This window comes from Tachyglossus aculeatus, chromosome 10 (genome assembly GCF_015852505.1).
Source record: "Tachyglossus aculeatus isolate mTacAcu1 chromosome 10, mTacAcu1.pri, whole genome shotgun sequence".
Taxonomy (NCBI): Eukaryota; Metazoa; Chordata; class Mammalia; order Monotremata; family Tachyglossidae; genus Tachyglossus; species Tachyglossus aculeatus.
Genome location: NC_052075.1, coordinates 40,602,208 through 40,622,485, shown reverse-complemented (window position 1 = coordinate 40,622,485; position 20,278 = coordinate 40,602,208).

Below are 20,278 nucleotides of genomic sequence, written 5' to 3'. Positions count from 1 at the left end.
GTATGTTAAAAATAGCTATTACTAATGGTGTTTGTTTTACATGAATAATCCTTAAAGATATTGAGTGACTGAATATAAAATTGCCTTTTTAGTACGGTGATGGAAAGTCAAAAAAGCATTTCTTTATATCTGAGAAATGTGTCTGTGAATGGAGGGAAGAGACGATAGCAGAAGGGAGAGGAGTGAAGGGAGAGGAAAGAAGGAGGAAGAGGACTTGGTTTTCTGAAACAGCTGTACTCACATCCACCCTAGTTTGGTCATTTGTCAGGCTGACAGTGAGAGAAGAGAAAGGGGCGGGGATTCAGAAGGGTGGTGGTTGGGGTACTAGCCAGAGGCATTTAGGACCTGCATGTTGAAATCCTGGCTCCGTCACAAATTTTCTTTGGCACCAAAGAGAATGGCCACAGGCCCAGAGGAATTTGCCCTCTAAGGCTGAGACCACTACTGGGGCTTTAAAGGGTCTTGCACAGTCTTCAAAAAACACTAGGTATCCCCCACATACTGTCTGGCCTGTGCAATTTTCCTTGGCCTTGTCCATGTTAATCACTGTTGCCTCATTCCTTCTCCTGGGCCCTCCGTCTCCCCATGACATAAAGCTAGAGCCAAACAGTAGTGGAATAGCATATATCTGGAATATTTCTGGAATAAATAAATGAACAATGTGGCACACTAAGGCCCTGTTGGGAGTGAACAGTGGCTGACAAAACAGCCTAACGGGTAGAAACTGTGAGAGGGGTTGGTCTATATGAGCAGAGACTTCAGAAACGTTGGGAGAGCAGGAGGCGGATTCCAAAACAGTAATGAACAGGCAAGTCGCAAATGTATCAGCTCACTAAAGGACAATCTATGCGTGCATACACTGAGGAATGGGGCTTCGACCACAAAGAAGTCTTTACAGCATCACCCATGCATGATTAGGATGTCACTGTCAGTTGTGTCATCTTTGAAAACAAAATGCAGCTTTATTCTCTCTGTCTCTCTGCCACTTTCTGCCTCTCTCTCTATATCTCTTTCAGTCTCTTTCCAGTAATCAATGGCATTTATTGAGTCCCTGGAGGCATTGACTGTACTAAGCCCTTGGAAGTGTACAGCAGTAGCAAATTCCCTGTCTTCAGGATCTTACAGTTTAGTGGGAAGGCAAACAAAAATGATTTTCAGACAATGAAAGTCAGAGGATGAACAAGGATGCTCTCTCTCTCTGTCTCTCTCTCTCATGATATTTGTTGAGTGCTTAATATATGCCAGGCACTGAACTAAGCACTGGGGTATATTCAAGATAATCATGTTAGACACAGTCCATGTCCCAAGTGGGGCTCACAGCCTTGATCCCCATTTTACAGATGATAACAGGCACAGAGAAGTTAAGTGGCTTGCCCAAGGTCACACAGCAGACAAGTGTAGCAGCATGGCCTAGTGGCAAGAGCATGGGTTTGGGAGTCAGAGGATGTGGGTTCTAATCCTGCTCCACCACTTTGCTGTGTGTCCTTGGGCAAATTACTTAACTTCTCATTGCCTCAATTACCTCATCTGTAAAATGGGGATTAAGACTGTAATCCCCACGTGGGACAACCTGATTACCTTGTATCTACCCCCAGTGCTTAGAACAGTGCTTGGCACATAGTAAGCACTTAACAAATACCATAATTATTAAGAGGCAGAGTCAGGATTAGAACCTAGGTCCTCTGACTCCCAGGCCCAAGCTCTTTCCATTAGGCCATGCTGCTTCTGACTTCTTACTCCTTCTATCTCACTTTCTCTTGGTCCCTCTTCCTTCTAAAAAATGCCTAATCCAAGTCATCACCTTTCTCATCAAAGTGTCTCCCAAAACCAGCTTAATGCTTAATGTCTACAAGGACTGCCATCTGATAACATGGAAGGCAAAGCAGAACCTCTATTACCCACTTGGTAAGAGGACTTTTCTGTTAAACAAGTGAGTTCAATTGATGTCAATTCTGCAAAACTGATTTGTACTATTTTCCATGAATCTAGAAGAGATATAAATAATTCATGGGCAATACGTTTTGCCTCAAAAATTTGTAGGAATACACGACTGAACATGCTGTCTACATTCTATTTCCCTTATCATTCCAAAGTATACTCAAGCTCCTATAAAAAGTAAGCTTTTTAAAAAATATGCCTTCCAAGGCCATTTCTTTTCCAGATTCTGAAAGAAAGGCCCTTTGAGAAATGTATGCCTATTTCAGAATTATTCAATTACATAGTAACCCAATGCTGCCAGACCTAAAAAGGAATTTAAATAGGCGTAATCTGCTCAGCCACATGCTCCTAAAAGTCTATGCCATCGTCTAGTTTCTGACTCTGTCTCTATTCCTTGATTTGAGTTGGGTGTGGGCAAAGTCGACCATATAAATCGGCAAATCTCAGGGATGGTCACCTGGGGCAGCTTGCCCCACCCTGCTGAATATGCCCCGTTGTGTCGCGTGGGCTGGTGTGGGCAGAGCCTGGTTCCCCGAAGCTTAACCTTACAATTCATAGAGCTGAAAGGAACTGTTTTTCCAGTTGTTTCAATCTGCCTTCCAGGCCTGGGGAACTGGGGATGGGAGGCCCGCGTTTTCTAGTCTTCCCTTCTCATTTGCAACCCAAATGGATTGAATGGATCCCGCAGTAATGGACTGGCATTGTTCTGGTGACAATCCAGCAACTGTAGGAGAAGTGTGGCCTCAGAGACAGCGTAGGGGCCAAATAGTAAATGAAATCTTTTGTTTGCCTTAGAGGCTGGGCTCTGTCTTATTTTCTTACTTGGTGTCCTGATTCTGAGAATCCTGCAAGGAAATAAGCTAATGTTTTTAGTGACTTGTTGATTCTTTGCATTCTTTTATCAGTATTTCTTCACGGGCTTCAGTTCATTCCTTTTGGCTTGTGAGAGAACTCTTTTTTTATGGTTTGAAGACATTTTTTGAGGAGCGAAGTGGGTGTGGGAGAGAATGACCCCATGATTTGCCATTGATTCCTGCTTGGATCCCTTCAAAAGAACCAGCTTGGATATTTTACTTACGTGGGAGGTTTGGGGCCAGTGAATGTTTAAACTCCTCCACCAAAGGGTGACTCCTATTTCCCTAGCTCCTAGCAGGGACTTAGCAATACAGTGACAGGAGTTCAGGTTAGGGCAGGAGTTCTTCACAGGTAGGGATTTTGGATCTGCAGACTGAAAGCTCCTTGTGGGCAGAGATCACATCTTCCAACTCTGTTATACTGTACTTTTCCAAGCACTTAATACAATGCTTTGCACACAGTAAGTGCTTAATAAATACCATTGATTGATTAATTGACCTCCCTTCTTCCCTCCCCCTCACCTTTCCTTCACCACCTCTACACTTCCTCCAATCTCCTTCCCCAGTTGCTAGGTACCCACTCTAGGGATTCTTTGTGGATGGATAACTTGATGGAATTGCTGACAGTGAAGCTCTGACCCAACACACTAGTCAAAATCTGGATAATTAAGCCAAAGATAATCAATCAATCAGTGATATTTACTGAGCATCTTCTAAGCACTGTACTAAGTGCTTGGGAGAGTACAGCCAATTTGTACTTCCCAAGTGCTTAGTATAGTGCTCTGCACACAGTAAGCATTCAATAAATACTACTGAACAGAAGTAACAGCATTAACAGACAAGTTCCCTGCCCATAAAAAGCTTACAGTCTAGATATACTTTTGGCTCACTTTTAGAGATGCTCAGGTATGTTTTTTCCATAGAATGGAAAACAAAGCATATTGTTTAGCCTGAATTATTCAAATAATTTGCTAGATTCAGACAGAATGCTACTTTAAATTTTAATAAAGAATGCTGTAGGCAGTGTGGTGGAATGATGAGAACACGGGTTGAGGAGTTAGGAGATCTAGGTTTTAACCCCACCTCTTCAACTCACCTACTATGTGACTTCAATGAGGTCACAATCTTTCAGGTCCTCAGTTTCCTCATTTGTAAAGTAGGGTTAGTAAGAGCAACTTCTCCGTTTTTCACAGGCAGGTTGTGAGGATAAATGAGGTGATTATTGGAAAAGCACTTTGGAAAACCATAAGTGCTATACAAATTCAGTGTATTACTGTTACTTCAGTTATTGCCAAAGAACGTGAGGAGTGATCACTGTCTTTCTTCAATAGTGTATCCCCTGATGTAGCCAACTCATTGAATCAACACTGATTGTAGCAGGAGTTTTTTGGTTGCTTTCAGCTCCACAGATAAATGGGATAGGTAAGGACTATATGAAGAAGAAATATATTTATTTAGATTTTTTTCAAACAGAAGGGAAAAAATACGATCCCTGCCATGCCAGCTTAAATATAATGAGACAATTTTTTTCTCTCATCTAAGCCATCCTCCTCTTCCCAGTTAGAGCCTGAGATAACTGGCTTTGCACATTAAGCATCATTCACCCTCTGATTAGATATGATCAAGTCATAAATCAGGGCCTCCCCCAACCATTAAATAGATATCGATCAAGAGAGGTTGTAAGACACGTAAGAAAAATGACTTTACCCTCCTTTCCTAGATGAACTGTTTTAAGATTGATGTTCCAAATCTTCCTTGGCTGAGAGTGCTTTGGTGGGGGGCACAGCCAGTGGCCTCAGGTCACCCCATCTGAGGGCCCCGCTGCCTTTCTCTGCCCGACAGAAGGCTCTACCATTTCTATATTGAAGCAGAAGGGAGTCAATGAGGCCCACAGGATGAACAATGGTACCAGCTGGGGACGAATCTGAGGAAATGATTGAGGAAAACAGTTCACCACACAGTTCACAAGCAGCAGCATCAACTTGCTTCTAACCAAGTCAGAAAAGATGCATGACATCTAACTAAAGTTCACTTCCTGCCCATTTCCCATCACCAACTTCACTAAAATGGGGACAATGGAATTGGGTGAAAAGATATGGGCTTAGAGTAATTATTAATATTTTCAAGGGGGTCCTTAAAATACTTTTGTAATGGTTGTCATACTGGGATTCTGAAGGATGGAGTCACAGATTCCATTAAAATAGGCCCAGTTTTTGGTGACACTGAATTAAGTAAGTAGGCAAGAGAATTGATGCCCTACTGTATGGCAGCTATTCCTAAACTGGGTAGATTTTTTTCTGTTTGAAAAAAAAAAACTCTAAAGGAATGTTTTCCCCTCCAAGAGCTTTGATTTCTTTTATTATTGTAATATCAACCAATCAAAAAAAGTTTAGCATTTATTAACAACCTGATAATTGACAAAACAGGTTGTGTATCAAATAAAAAGAAACCATCAGTTTGGGAAGCCATGGGGTTATTTTGAATCTCAGCTAGCATCACTGTAATTCTGGTTCTTCTAATCAACCTGCAGTGTAAGAATAGATTCAAATAGGACTTGAAATGCCAATCTACTTTAAAATTTCCAATCACGTAAAAATGTCAAAAAATCAACAACCTCATATAGTAAGATGGAAAAATGCATTAGTGGAATTAAATGGATTAGTGTAATTTTAAAAATTCAGGATGATCATAAGACATTAGTGGGTGTATGTTTTGCATTGCTTTGCCTCATTGAAGTAGGGTTTTTCACCTGGGAGGGGCCAATGCACTTCACTGATGACTGCTTTAATTCCTGTTTTAGTGACTCTATTGAAACATAGGTACAAGCCCTCAATTTTTATTGAGCTAGCCTGGTATGATCCCACAATCCTCAATTTGGGTCATTTACTAAAAGTACGATTGGCCGAATATCAAAATGAAGTGGTAACCTTGGTATTCTGGCTCAAGTGGGCCTCCATTACAGTTAACTAATCCCCAGAAGTTGGAAAATTCATTCTGTTTTTATTTCCACATAGTCAGTGCTGTTTAAATGAAATAGAATTTTTAATTATCAATATCAAAATAACTGTTGGAGAGTCATTGGAGGATTCATTAGAGATTTCTACCTTGATGTCATTGGCAGAGAAAGACACATTTGATTTTCTCTGAGAAAAGTAATTCTGGTTTTGATTATATGCCTAATAGAAATTCTATATAGTGCTGCATTATTAACAAGATGGGAATTGGAATTAAATATGCCATCTTGAGGATACATTTAATTAATGTATTGGTAGGCTCCAGGCACATGCTTCAAGGCAATGGCAAATTAGCAGGTGTAGAATGACTCCCTGCTTGACGTAACACCTGTTTGTGTCATTGTGTATAAGATGAAATACTGGCTCAGGAATATGTCCCTGGCAGAAAACCACGTCAGGTGCTGAGCTTCAACACTGGAATTACACAACCATCCCACCTTAGGGCTCAATCAGGGTCAACGGCTTTGAGACTGTGTGGAGCTGAGCCGGCCCTGACTAGTAGTAGAAACTCAGCCCATCAACCACCACTCCCTACTAGCGCTAGTAGAAATGCTAGTAATAATAAACTTGTCTCTGACATACCCACTTGAACACAAAGCAGAGTTTGTGAAGTTTTCTTTGACAGCTTCATAAGGAAATCCATGAAAATTCTTTCATCTTTTTTCTCTCTTAATTGAGCAGGAAGATGGAGAATGATGACAGCAGTGCTCTGCTTTATGGAATCAGAAGAGTAAAAAATGAATTAGAACTAATGGTTCATCCAGCTCAGTATATTCTGTCTCCATTATGGACATGAAGGTGGTTGGAAAATTGTTGGGATGGTTGCCTTCCTGTATATTGAGCTCAGTGATTAGGGATGGACTTTCTAACATTACTATTTACTATCCTCTAGTAAATAATTATGGATGTGTTGTCTTTTAATCTACTAAACTCTTTCTGAGTTTTCTTACCTTTCTAGCCTTCCCTCTAGCAACTCATTAGACACCTCTAATTCAGGAATCTTTCTTGAAACTATTGATATGTCCTACCTCCAAAACTTCCAGTGATGGTGCTAGTATTATATGGTTATTATATGTCACGGTGCTAGTAGTACCTGTAGACTGTAAGCTCATTGTGGGCAGGGATTGTGTCTGTTTATTGTCATATTGTATTCTTTCAAGCACTTAGTACAGTGCTCTGCACACAATAAGCTCTCAATAAATATGATTGACTAACTTGACTGACAGTAGCATACGATTATTATATGTCAGTCTATATGATGAAAATTTCAGGGCAGATACATTGCATAGGAATGCAAAATGGAATAAGACTGTGAACCCCATATGGGACAGGGACTGTGTCCAGTTCGATTACTTTGTATCTATCCCAGCACTTAGAATAGTGCCTGGAACACAGTGGGCACTTAACAAATACCATAAAAAATAGAAATGTAAAAATCCCACTATTCAGCAATTCTCTACTGTCTAATCATCTTACATTACTATTTGCTAATAATAACTGTGGTGTGTATTAAGCACTTACTATGTGACAAGCACTCTACTGAAGACTGGGTAATAATCAGATTGATATATTCCCTATTCCACATGGTGCTCACAGTCTAAGAGGGAAGTAGAATAGCTATTTAATCTCATTTTACAGATGAGAAAACTAAGGCACAGATAAACTAAGTGACTTTCCCAAGGTCACACAACAGGCAAGTGACTGAACTGGGATTAGAACCCAGGACATGTAACCCCCCCAGATTCCTGCTCTCCCTGCTTTATCTAAAGGCTAGCAACTAATTGGAAATTATAATTGGCCAGTGAAGTTTGCCCAGGGTGATTTATCATAAATGCCAACTCCAAGGCTTTCCCATCTACAGAACCAATGTCTCACTCATTCCAGGTCTCTGACGAGACCAAAAAGCTTCATCGACAGATAATTCCAGTTCTTAGTTCTGAACGGTCAATAAAACCTCCTTTCTATTCCAATCAAGTTGAAACCCAAGAAATCGAGACACCACCAGGTGTGGAATCTGGGGAAATGTGTAAATTGGGTGAAAGTGAGGTGCATTTAAAAGCTTGCTTGAGAGGAGCAGAGAGCCAACTGAGGACTGTAAGCTCATTTCTAGACTGAACACTTGCTGTGGGCAGGGAACATGTCTGTTTATTGTTGTATTATAGTCTCCCAAGTGCCTAGTACAGCATTCTGCACACAGTAAGCACTCAATGAATCTGACTGAATGAATGAGTGGCAGGTGAAGAGAGCAGATAGGAAAGATGGGAGAGATGGCTGAGAGACTTGAAACTGAAAGTGAACCATTTCTGTTTGATGTGAAGGAACACAGGAAACAAATGGAGGGTTCTGAGGTGTTGAGGGATGGGGGCTAAATGAACACAAGGATTGGAAGCTTCTTGTGGGCAGGGAATATGCCTATCAACTCTTCTGTATTGTACTTTCCCAAGCATTTAGTTCAGCGCTCTGCACACAATAAGCATTCCATAAATGTGATTGATTGATGGAATGATTGAGTGGGGAGAGGCTGGAGGTGGGTAGACTAGTGAGGAGGCTGATGCAATTGTCTAGCCAAGATATGACTGGACCTTGGCCAGGGATATTAGCTGTTTGGGTCTACAGAAAGGGGCAGATCCAGGAGCTGTGCAAGAAGATATTATACAGCTGTGAAGAAAAAAAGGGAGAGGATGTTTGCGGCATAATTCAGAGAGCTGCCGGGAGGAATATAAATCAAATCTGATTAGCTCTTTGAAGTCTCTGATTAAAAGAAGCCCTGCAATTATGAAGTATTGTTGTTACCATTTTAGCCCAAGGGATTCTTGTCCATCCTAAATGGTTGAAATATCCTCTTGCTTCCTAGGTGGTTTTCTCAAAAACATTGTTATTAACCTCAAATGAGCCTTCTAAAGTTTACCAGTAGGGGAATAGATTGTGTTCTTTCTCCCTAAAGTTATTCTCCAAAGGCTGGTCAATAATCCCAGTGTGAAATTACACACTTTTTTCCCAACTCAACTCCAGCTTTTGTTCCCACAACTCTAGAAAGATTTTGGTGGATGGCGAATCATTAACCGAGTGAAAACCTAGAATGTTAACTTGGTGAAATTCTTTTAGCTAATGCAGTCAGTTTGCCAGGACTTGATTCTGTCTTTTGAACAGATATTCCTGACCTCTGTGGGATTTATAGCTCTGCCCCTGAGGCTCTCTTCAGTTCTTGGCTGCCATCTGAATCAATGATGGGCATTCTCTTCCACAGTCGGGTACTTGCCTAGGGGCACCGAGGCCATAAGCCAAATCAATGTTGTAGTTAGTTTCCTGGCAGAATTAGTTCACCACATGAACCCAGAAATTCCTGTCAAAAATTGTGACTCAGTTATTAGCTTGCTGTAAACAAAGTCAGATCTAAGTGGTCTAGTAGAAAGAACACAGGATTGAGAGTCAAGTGACCCCAGTTCTAATCCCATCTCTACCATTTGCCTATCGTGTGACCTTTACTTCACTTCCATTCATTCATTCAATCATATTTATTGAGCACTTACTGTGTGCAGAGCATTGTACTAAGTGCTTGGGAGAGTACAATACAATAAACAGACACATTCCTTGTCCACAATGAGCTCTTTGACCCAGTTTCTTCATCTTTAAAATGGGGATTAAATCTCAGTTCTCCTTCCTCCCTTAGCTGTGAGCACCAGTGGGGCAGAGACTGTGCCTGATCTGATTGTATTAGCAGCATGGCCTAATAATAATAATAATAATAATGATAATATTGGTATTTGTTAAGCACTTACTATATGTGAAGGTGATCAGGTTGTCCCAAATGGGGCTCACAGTCTTCATCCCCATTTTCCAGATGAGGCAACTGAGGCCCAGAGAAGTGAAGTGAGTTGCCCAAAGTTACACAGCTGACAAGTGGCAGAGTCGGAATTCGAACCCATGACCTCTGACTCCCAAGCCCGGGCTTTTTCCACTGAGCCATGCTGCTTCTCCAAGTGGATAGAGCCTAGTGGATAGAGTATGGGCCTGGGAATAGGAAGGACCTGGATTCCTGCTCTGCCATGTCTGAGACTTTGAGCCCCATGTGGGAGAGGGACTGTGCTCAACCCAATTTGCTTGTATTCACCCCAGTGCTTAGTACAGTGCCTGGCACATAGTAAGCACTTAACACAACATAGTAAGCCCTTAACAAATACCATAATTAGTAACAAATACCTACCTCAGTTACTCCAGCGTTTGGCATATAGTGAGTGCTTCTTCATATTGTTACACACTGTGGAATATCCCAGAGGGATAAGGGGAGGGAAGCATCGGGCAGGGCCCGGGGCAGGAGGGCCTATGTGGGAAGCAGGAGGATTTGCAAGGGCTGGAGTGGCGGGTGTTATGTGTGTATGGGGGTGGGGGTGGGGGTAGGGTGGCTCAAAGACTGGATGGGAGCTGAAGGCTTTAGTAAGAAGACAGAAAAATCTCTTGAAGTCCAAGTGCATCAGGCTCAACCCAGGTTCAGAGTGTCTCTAAGTTCTAGACTGCAAACTCGTTATGGGCCAGGACCATGTCTGCTAATTCTGTTGTATTGTACTCTCCCAAGCACTTGGTGCAGTGCCCTGCAAATAGTAAGTGGTCAGTAAATACCACTGATTGATTGATTGATTGAATTTGAAAATCTGCCCAGTTGTTTTTAGGGGAAGGAGCTTTTTCAAAGGGAGGGTGGAAATCAACAGTACTTCTGGCCCGCCCCTAAATTCACCCCTGTTCTATCATCCAGGTATCATCAGCTCCCACAAACCTCATCAATGGAAACTCTAGCCAGTGACAAGGCATCCTGGGATTTTGTCTGATCTGGTGGATGGAGGTAGCCTGACCAGTGGATCACTTAATTGTATTTATTGAGTGCTTACTGTGCGCAGAGCACTGAACTAACTGCTTGGAAGAGTATTTATTATGATATTTGTTAAGCACTTAGTGCCAGGCACACTACTAAGTGCTGGGGTCCCATCTTATGCCATTGAGTCACCTCCGACCCATAGCAATGCAGAATGCCCCACCTCCATCTGCAATCATTTCAGTAGTGCATCCATATAGATTTCTTGGTAAAAATACCAAAGTGATTTACCACTGCCTCTTTCCACACAGTTAAACTCAAGTCTCTGCCCTCGACCCTCTCCCATGTTGCTGCTACCCAGCACAGGGGAGTTTTGACTTGTAACAGATTGCCTTCCGAGTGGTTTGGGCTCGCTACTGCCCAAGCTAGGAATGGAGTTGGTATGCTTCTGCTTGACTCTTCCTCCCATAGTCAAGACTGGTAGAGTACTGGAAACTCTCCAGCTGCAACCTTGAGAGGAGCAGTTAAACGTAAATTAAGCAGGTTAGACATAGTCCATGTCTAACATGGGGCCCACAGTTTTAATCCCTATTTCACAGATGAAATAACCAAGGCATAGAAAAGTTAAGTGATTTGTCCTAGGTCTCACAGCCAACAAGTGGAGGAGCTGAGATTAGAACCCAGGTCCTTCTGACTCCCAGGCCTGTGCGCTTTCCATTAGGCCATACTGCTTCTCTGAGTACCATAAAATAAAGTTGGGAGATACAGTCATTGCTCTCGAGGAACTTGCAACCTAGCAGGAGAGACAGATGGTAGAATAAATTACAGGTAGCTGACTCTGAATCAGACCTTATTTAGAAGTTTTGACACAATGCAGGTGCCCAGGTTTCTGAATAGAGATCAACTCAGAGTGATCTGAGGGATAATTCTTTGTCTGAAATATAAGCCTGACTTTTGTGACATTTTCTGTCTCAGTTTTATGACTTTTTTATGTGTGTTGTACTTGCTAAGCACTTATTTTGTGTCAAGCACTTTACTAAGCACTTTTCTATTCCATTTGTATGCTTCAGTGGGCTTTCATGATCCCCTTTTTTAAATTTTCTGCTTCGACTTTGAAAAGAAATATTTTGGTTTAAAGCTGTGCTCTGAGAATATCACCTCATATTTTATTCTGACAAAAAATTCCACAGAGATTTGGAATATTTGGAAGGGAATTAAACCACAGTTAAAAACAAATCTCCTTTTTCATTTTACAAAATCAGTGCTGGTTATTATTGATAATGTGCAAAGGGTTTTCTGCACACAGTTCTTAATTTTGAACATGGCAACTCTTCCTGTTGGTGATTAAAGGCAGGTGAGCCATATGAGGGAGAATCTATATTTTATGAGTTATAATTCAACCTGTTCTTCTAGTCTCCTTAAACATGAGCTGTACAGATGGTGGAGTCTGAAAATGAAATAAAGAAAAAAATATAATCAAAGAAGCATTAACACGATCAATACAAGAAAGGCAACATATTTTAGGACATCATTGGCTGAACTGAGACATAAAATTGGGAAAAGAAGGGCCCTATAAAAACACATTTCATTTGTGTTCCACATTACAGGGATGAGTTGGAACTCAAGTGGAATCTCCCTTCCCTTGTAGTTTCTCAAGCTTCATTTGCCAGGTCCTACACCTGTATCTGTCCCTCCTCTTTCCTCTTTCCTCTCTCCTCTTCCCTTTTCCCTCTTATTTCTTTTCCTAGCTCCTTTTCTGACTGATGGAGAACCTAAAAATATCCCCAGTTTGATTTTTGATTCCTGGGTGTAGAAAATGGTGGGAGTGCTTCCTCCTTGGTTCCAGGACTCATCCATCTTTGTCCCACCCTCAGATCAATGCCCATTACTGGAGAGATGTCACTAGAGGTCCTTACGCTCTAGATTAGCAATGATTATCAAGGAGGATGCTGAACCATGTTGAAAAGGATACCTGACTTATGGTCTGCTTCTTTCAGAAAATTGATGAGCTTGGGTGGAAAGATGGTTTTGTGAGGGATTTCCCTTGGCGCTGTTTCTTGAGAGGAGATTTCAAATATATCAGGAGCACTTTGTAGTCTATGGCTCATAGCCATCAAGCAACATACCTAACATTAAAAATTATGCTAAAGGTAAATGCTGGTTGCTGAATGGAACATGTTAACTCGGAGACTTCTTAGTTGTTGATATTGGAACAAATTTTTCTGAGCACTCAGTGTCTACCCTGAATGCTGCTGTTATGCTGCAGCAGGGTAGCATTTATAGATTTCCATAAAAGCTCCATTATTTTCCTGACTAGTCATGAATACTTTAAATGATGGTAGTTTCTCAGCTTCTCCAAGTTCAATTTCTATTATATTAGCAACCTCACAAATTAGGCATGTATTATTGCCTACCAATTTAGCTGACAGTTCCATTTCTTAATTTTAAACTATTTATTTATGCTAGAACACTTCAGCTGCTAAAAATAAAATTATATTTTTTATGTGCAAAGTTCTACTTTGCATCTGTTTCCCCTTAAGGACTACATAATTTTTATGCTATAATTAAACTTATAATAAATAATGGTAATTGTATTTTGTAAGGGTTTCATTACACCCTTCTTGAAAATTGGACAGCTCAGCTAATGTATGCAATCTCAGAAATATAGATGTAGAGAGCTCAGGAATAAAGACTCCTTGAGGCCAAGCAATTTGTATCTAGCTTCTGAGGTACTCTCCTAAGTATTTAGGACAGAGCTTCATGTTCAGTAGGAATAGTAATAAATGCAGCAGTAGTAGGAAGCAGCATGATGTAGTAGATAGAGCACGGGCTTGAAAGTCAGAAGGATCTGGATTCTAATCCTTACTCTGCCATTTGTCTGCTGTATGACCTTGGCCAAGTCATTTAACTTCTCTGGGACTCTTGTTACCTCATCTGTAAAGTGGGGATTAATACTGTGAGCTCCATGTAGGACAGGGATGGTGTCCAATCTGATTAGCTGAGCTTAGTACAATGCTTGGCACATAGTAAGCACTTAACAATTTCCAAAATGATTATTATTATCATTAGTAGTAGAAGTAACATTTATTGAGGGCCCACCCGTTACAGTGCACTGTACTAGGTGCTTGGGAAGTCCAGAATAAAGAAGCGATAAGCCCTCTGCCCACAAGGAGCTCACCTTTTAGTGCGGAAGACAAACATCAAAATATTTACAACTGAAGTGGTGAAAACAAATGAGCACACATATATACATAAATGCTGAGGAAGTATCCACCCCAGCACTTAGTACAATGCCTAGCATATAGTAAGTGCTCAACAAACACCATTGTTATATAAATAACTTCATAAGTACTAGTGTTGATTGAGGGGATGATACGACTTATGCTGCCGGGAAATTAAGGAATGATCTCAATAATATGAAAGATTGATTAATTGAGTGATTATGAAGCCTGCCCAGATTTTCAATGATCAATTAAACCCATTTCATCAGTTCATCAGTTGTATTTATTGAGTGAGTATTGTATTTACTGTGTACAGAGCTCTGCATTAAGAGCTTGGAAGAGTACAATAGTGTTGGTAGACATCTAGACGTGATCCCTGCCCTCAAGGTGCTCCCAAACTAATGGAGGAGTTTACAGTCTATAGGCAATTTCAATTTACGAATCCACCAAAAATGTATTCTAGAAGAAAAATCAGTGCTATGGAAAACATCATGTTCCTTTGAAATCTGAAAGGTTGAATATTGAATTTCTACAGCAGGTCTTTCTCTCCAGAGAGAAACATGCCATGGTCAATAACGCCAGAGGTAAAGCTTCCACATGAAAAATGGTGGTCAAAAAATGACAACTTTTTTCATCTGGAATGTTTGCAAGCATGTATTTCTAGGCTCAGTGTATGGGTTCAGCTCTTTGTTAAAAAATTGAAGGATTACCCAATGTAGCCAGAAATAGAATAGCAGAAGGATGTGAAGCAATATATGGCTTAGGCATGGAAAAGCAACTTTCTTTTAGTGCTTTTCTCCAATTAAAATACCATTTGCAAAGCCTAATCTGACAACCAATAGGAGAATTAGATGTAGAGTAGGAAAGGGATAATTTATCATTTCTCCAGTTCAATTATTCAGTGCAATTACAAAATAAATCCTGGTGTTCAGTGGACTTAACCTAGCTGGTTTTAATACCAAAATATAATTTAAAATAATCGTACCTGGGGTTGACTCAAACCAGGTTTGATGGGGACTATTTCAAAGAACATGAATCGTATTTCTATGTATGGGTAACATATACATATATATAAGTATATATAGAGAGAGATTAAGAGTTTTGTTATTTGAAAAACTTGTAGCAAACTCCTTCCTTAAGACTGCTGGAGAAAAGGCTTATCTCACTATAAAGGTACAAATTCATAAATTTAGTCTTTTCTACTAAACTATGTATTTTCATTACATGATTCGAATATTTTACACAAAGGGATCTTTAAGAAATGTTTTCATCTTGTTCTAGGTATAGCATGAGCCACAAGTTGGCACAAGTGGTTTGGATGTAAGAAGAAACAGTTGGGTGCCTGTGTGCAGTGTGCATCTCTCAGTGTGCATGTGCAATGGAGTCACTCAAGGCAAGATACTCCTGAGCCTCCCACCCTCTGCTTCACCCTTATTCTCTTGTACTGTGCAGTACTTTGTGTTTATTTTTGCAACCTTACAATATTTATTTTTGTAAAACAACAAGTGGCAAAGGTGTCAATGTGGGATATGGACTGTGTCCAATCTGATTCTCTTGTATCTACCCCAGTGTTTAGAATAATGTCTGGCACGTAATAATTGTAATAATGATGGTATTTGTTAAGTGCTTACTATGTGCCAAGCACTGTTCTAAGTGCTGGGGTAGATACAAGGTAATTAGGTTGTCTCACATGGGGCTCACAGTTTTAATCCCCATTTTACAGATGAGGTAAATGAGGCAGAGAGAAGTTAAGTGACTTGCCCAAAGCCACACAACTGACAAGTGGCAAAGCTGGGATTAGAACTCACGACCTCCAAGTCAGTGCTCTTTCCACTGAGCTATGCTGCTACACATATAGTATGCACATAACAGATACCATTAAAAAATTCTATTATTCATTCAATCGTATTTATTGAGCACTGTGCAGAGTGCAGTACAGTACAGTGCAGTACAGTACAGAGTGCAGAGCACTGTACTAAGCACTTAGTAGGTACATTACAAAAATACAGGTATTTGAATAAAAAATGTTCAGCAATGGGGAGTCTTCAAACCATCTACCCTTTAACTCCCTAATTCTCATTGAATCAGCAATTGCTTTGACACAAGTTTCTTAAAAAACAGCTATTGTGTTATAGCCATAGTAAAGGACTTTACTATGTTTCTGTCATTATCAACATCTAAAATTATGGACCAGTCCACTTTATACTTTTTTTAAGGCAATGATGTGACTAGCACCCTATGCACCTATAAGAGCCACTAATGCTCCTGTCTTGGGAAGAAGTGAAATGGAATAACATTTAAGTGAACCAATTCCTTCCAGTTTTAATATCAAGTACCATTAGTTTGGTTCAGTGGAAATGAGTTTGAAATTTTAAGCAACTAAACTTTCCACTAGACGAAATTAGCCCAAATATGGTCTCATTAATCTATGGATTGGAAGCCTAATTAAAGTAAAACTTCAGTGTTTAATAGAGGGTTAACTCAAAATAAGTGTCTGAGAATAAAGTCTCAGGTGTATGTTTAAATGAGGTGTTAATTGGTTGACAGATGCATAAAACTAGTGAATGCAGAAGCTGTTTGAGGAATTAGTGAAGCAGTGTGAATTTTTAAGGGATCCGGGAGGATGATAAAAGCTACAGGACTGTTAAATAAAATAATTAAACAGCCATTCAAATTACCATGAACCCACAGGACTGGGGTCAGAAAAGATTGAGTCTAGGTGTGAGTGGTAGCAGAAAGAAGTGACCCAGAGTATATGGTACTGGATTTCTGTCTCTCAATGAGTCAAATCTGTGGCATCATGTGATGGCTCTGAAGCATATTTGTGAGTTGGGAGGATATTTTGGGTAAGTCTTAATAGCCAACTACATGAGCAAGAGGTTCAGAGTGTCGACAGAGTAGAACCTCAAATACAGACATGCTACCTGTTAGCTCATAATGCCCAATCCAAATGAGGCCCATACAAGCTTGGATACCATCCACCTCTGGCCTGTGTCCTGATGGACAGGAGCTGGTGATACTGCTCATTCTTGGAGGGGCGAGGAGTGAAGGAAAGGACACTTCAGTAGTGGAAGTTCAGTGAACCCTGCAGAGGCCCCTACACTGATTTGAGCTGGGGAAAAGTTTTCAGAAAGGGGCAGGTTGGGTGTTGGTAGATTTAAGGGAAGTAGATTAATTGCTAAAGAAGAGTATGAGTTTTCTGGAAGGTTATGACAATAATAATAATAGTAATATTTGTCAAGGACTTACTAAGTATCGATCAATCAATCAATCATATTTATTGAGCGCTTACTGTGTGCACAGCACTGTACTAAGCGCTTGGGAAGTGCAAGCTGGCAACATATAGAGACAGTCCCTACCCAACAGTCAGCTCACAGTCTAGAAGGGGGAGACAGAGAACAAAACCAAACATACTAACAAAATGAAATAAATAGAATAGATAGGTACAAGTAAAATAAATAAATAAATCAAGCCCTGTTCTAAATGCTGGGGTAATAATAACAATAATAACTGTGGCATTTGTTAAGTGCTTACTATGTGCCAGGCACTATACTAAGCACTTCGGTGGGTACAAGCAAATCAGGTTGGACACAGTCCCTGTTCTGCATGGGCTCACAGTCTTAACCCCCATTTTACAGATAAGGTAACTGACTCAAAGAGAAGTGAATTTACTTGCCCAAGGTCACACAGCAGACAAGTGGCAGAGCCAGGATTAGAACCCATGACCTTCTGACTCCCAGGCCCATGCTTTATAACTATGCTATGCTGCTTCCCTGAAGCAGGGAAGCAGAGGTAGATATGAGTTGATAAGGCTGGACACAATACCTGTCCCACTTGGAGCTCACATCCAAGTAGGAGAGAGAACAGATATGGAACCCCATTTCACAGTTGAGGACACTGGGCCACAGACAATTTATGTGACTTGTCCAAGGTTACACAGAAAGCAAGTTGCAGAGCCAGGATTGGACCCCAGATCCTCTGCTTCCAGGTCTGTGCTTTTTTGAAGGGAAAGACCAAGGGAATGGGAGTCAGGAGATCTTGGCTGGAATCTCAATTCAGCCACTTTAAGACTTTGGACATGTCCTTTAACCACTTTGTGCCCCAGTTTTCCCAAGTGGAAAAGGAAGATAACAACTAGTGTGACCTAGTAGAGAGAGCAAGGGGTTGGGATTCATGAGATCTGGGTTCTTGTCTCGGTTTTTCCATTGTACTGCTGAGCGGCCCTGGGCAAGTCATTTAACTTTTCTGCACCTCAGTTTCCTCATCTGTAAAATGGGAGTGAGATACCAGCTTCTCCTCCCTCTTAGATTATGAGCCCCTCTATGGATTAGGGACTTCATTTTATCTATTTTTGAAACTTCCTTAGTGCTTGGCACAGAGTAAGCAAAGCTTAACTAAAGTAAATACGTTTATAGCCTAAAAAATGGACTTCAGGGCCAAGGTAGAAGTGGGACCATCAGGGAGAATACAGTCTGATAGGTCATGGTGTTTCTTAGTAAACACTATCTGCTGTCAGTGAAGTTTAAAAGGACCAATTTAATCTCCATTGTGGATTACAATAAAAATCACTACAAAATTCTAAAATTTCTTTGGGTGATTAAATAAGTTTGAATGGAGCAGAAAATGAAAAAAAAAAACCCTTTTAGAATCCACTTAAAGGTTTTTCCCCCTTAATTCTTTTGCTTTTGTATTTCAAGGACTTTCATCAAACCAAGGAGACAATATAGGTATTGTTAAAAACTGTTGATGCGTTGGGGGAAAGTATTGTACACGTGTGAGCGCCTTTAAAAAAATATAACAAGATCATTACATCTTTACTATATTCCATAATACAAGAGAGCTAGAATCTGGACAATTCAGAAAGAAACAAGAAAAGATTTTATTCCTGGTATTGTGAAGATTCAATGAGTCTTGGCTATAAACCCATGGTACCGCTAACTGCATTTTATAAATTGCTTTAAAATTCTAGCAGCTAGATTGAATTATTTCCTGCTGAGGCTTGGGTACAAAGACCAGATGCATTTGGCTCAAAGATTTTTGACATCTTTGGAAAATTGATGCTTTAGATCTACCAAACCCACAGAAATAGGACATGCTCCTTTTATGTTTTGGGGAGGCTCTTATTTTGGAAAAACATTCCTTATTGGGTCTCTCCATTGGAAGATGATCTAAAGCCTGACTTTTTCAAAGTTAGTTTTGATCTATAAAGAGGCATTGCAAATGATCGTAAACCATGTCATGGCTGATCAGCAGACAATAAATCTAAAGGAAACTGAAGTGATGAAAGTGAACTATCAGCTGTACACACTAATATTAAATTAGTAGCATAAAGTTAAACATTGCTATGGAATTCTGTTACCTAGGCAGTATATTGACCAATGATGCAGCAACAGACAAGGAAGTAGAAACACAAATTAAAAAGAGCAGCACATCACTTGGAAGATTGTCCTTCAGAACTTGGTGGCAGCAAGAAATCAGGCTCCAGACAAAACTAAAAGGTTTACAAAACTGTAGTGTTGTGCTAACTCCTCCATAGTTGTAAGAACTGGACCCCACCCAGGAACTACATCCGACCCCTTGAGCAGTTCTATCAGCCGTTTATGAACTATGCTCACCATCAAGTGGCAAGTAAGTACCACAGACACAGCTACCTTGTGAAGGGTATGTGAGAATCAAAGACAGTAGAAGGCCCAAACAACAGTGGTTCAGAAAGTGGAAATTAGGAAATCCAAAACAAGAACAGAAGAAACTTTTTAAGGACACTGTAAAACAAAGCCTCAGACAATGCTGAACTCTAGGTAAAAACTGAAGGACACTTGTTGAGGAAAAACCCACACAGCACACTGGTCTCAAGAAAAGAGTGGCTCTCTTTGAGGAAAAGCTTCATAAGGAACTAGAGAAAGAGGTAAAAGAGAAAACAGCTTCAGATGCTGCAAACATCAAACATGGTAGTACAACAATGAACAGCCTTTTTTTGAACACAATGTAGTTGCTACTGTTGGATCCTGTATTGAATTTTCAGTTGCACTCACACACACACACACTTACATACATTCATGTATGAATTTCACCATTTGTGTGGGGGGAGGGGGGTGTCTCTTTTTCCAGTGAAAACAACTTTCTCTCTTTCCCTCACTCTTTTTCGCTCTTTCTTCCTCTCTCTCTCTCTTTCTCTCTCCCACTCTGTATATATATATATATATATATATGATGATGATAATAATAATACTATTTGTTAAACACTTTTTTGGTATTTGTAAAGTGTTTACAATGTGCCAGATGCTGTTCTAAGCCCTGAGTAGGTATAAATAATTGTACTGGAAAAAGTCCCTGTTCCACATGGATCACAGTCTTAATCCCCATTTTGCAGATGAAGGAACTGCTGTGTGACCTTGGCCAAGTCACTTAACTTCTCTGGGCCTTAATTACTTCATCTGTAAAATG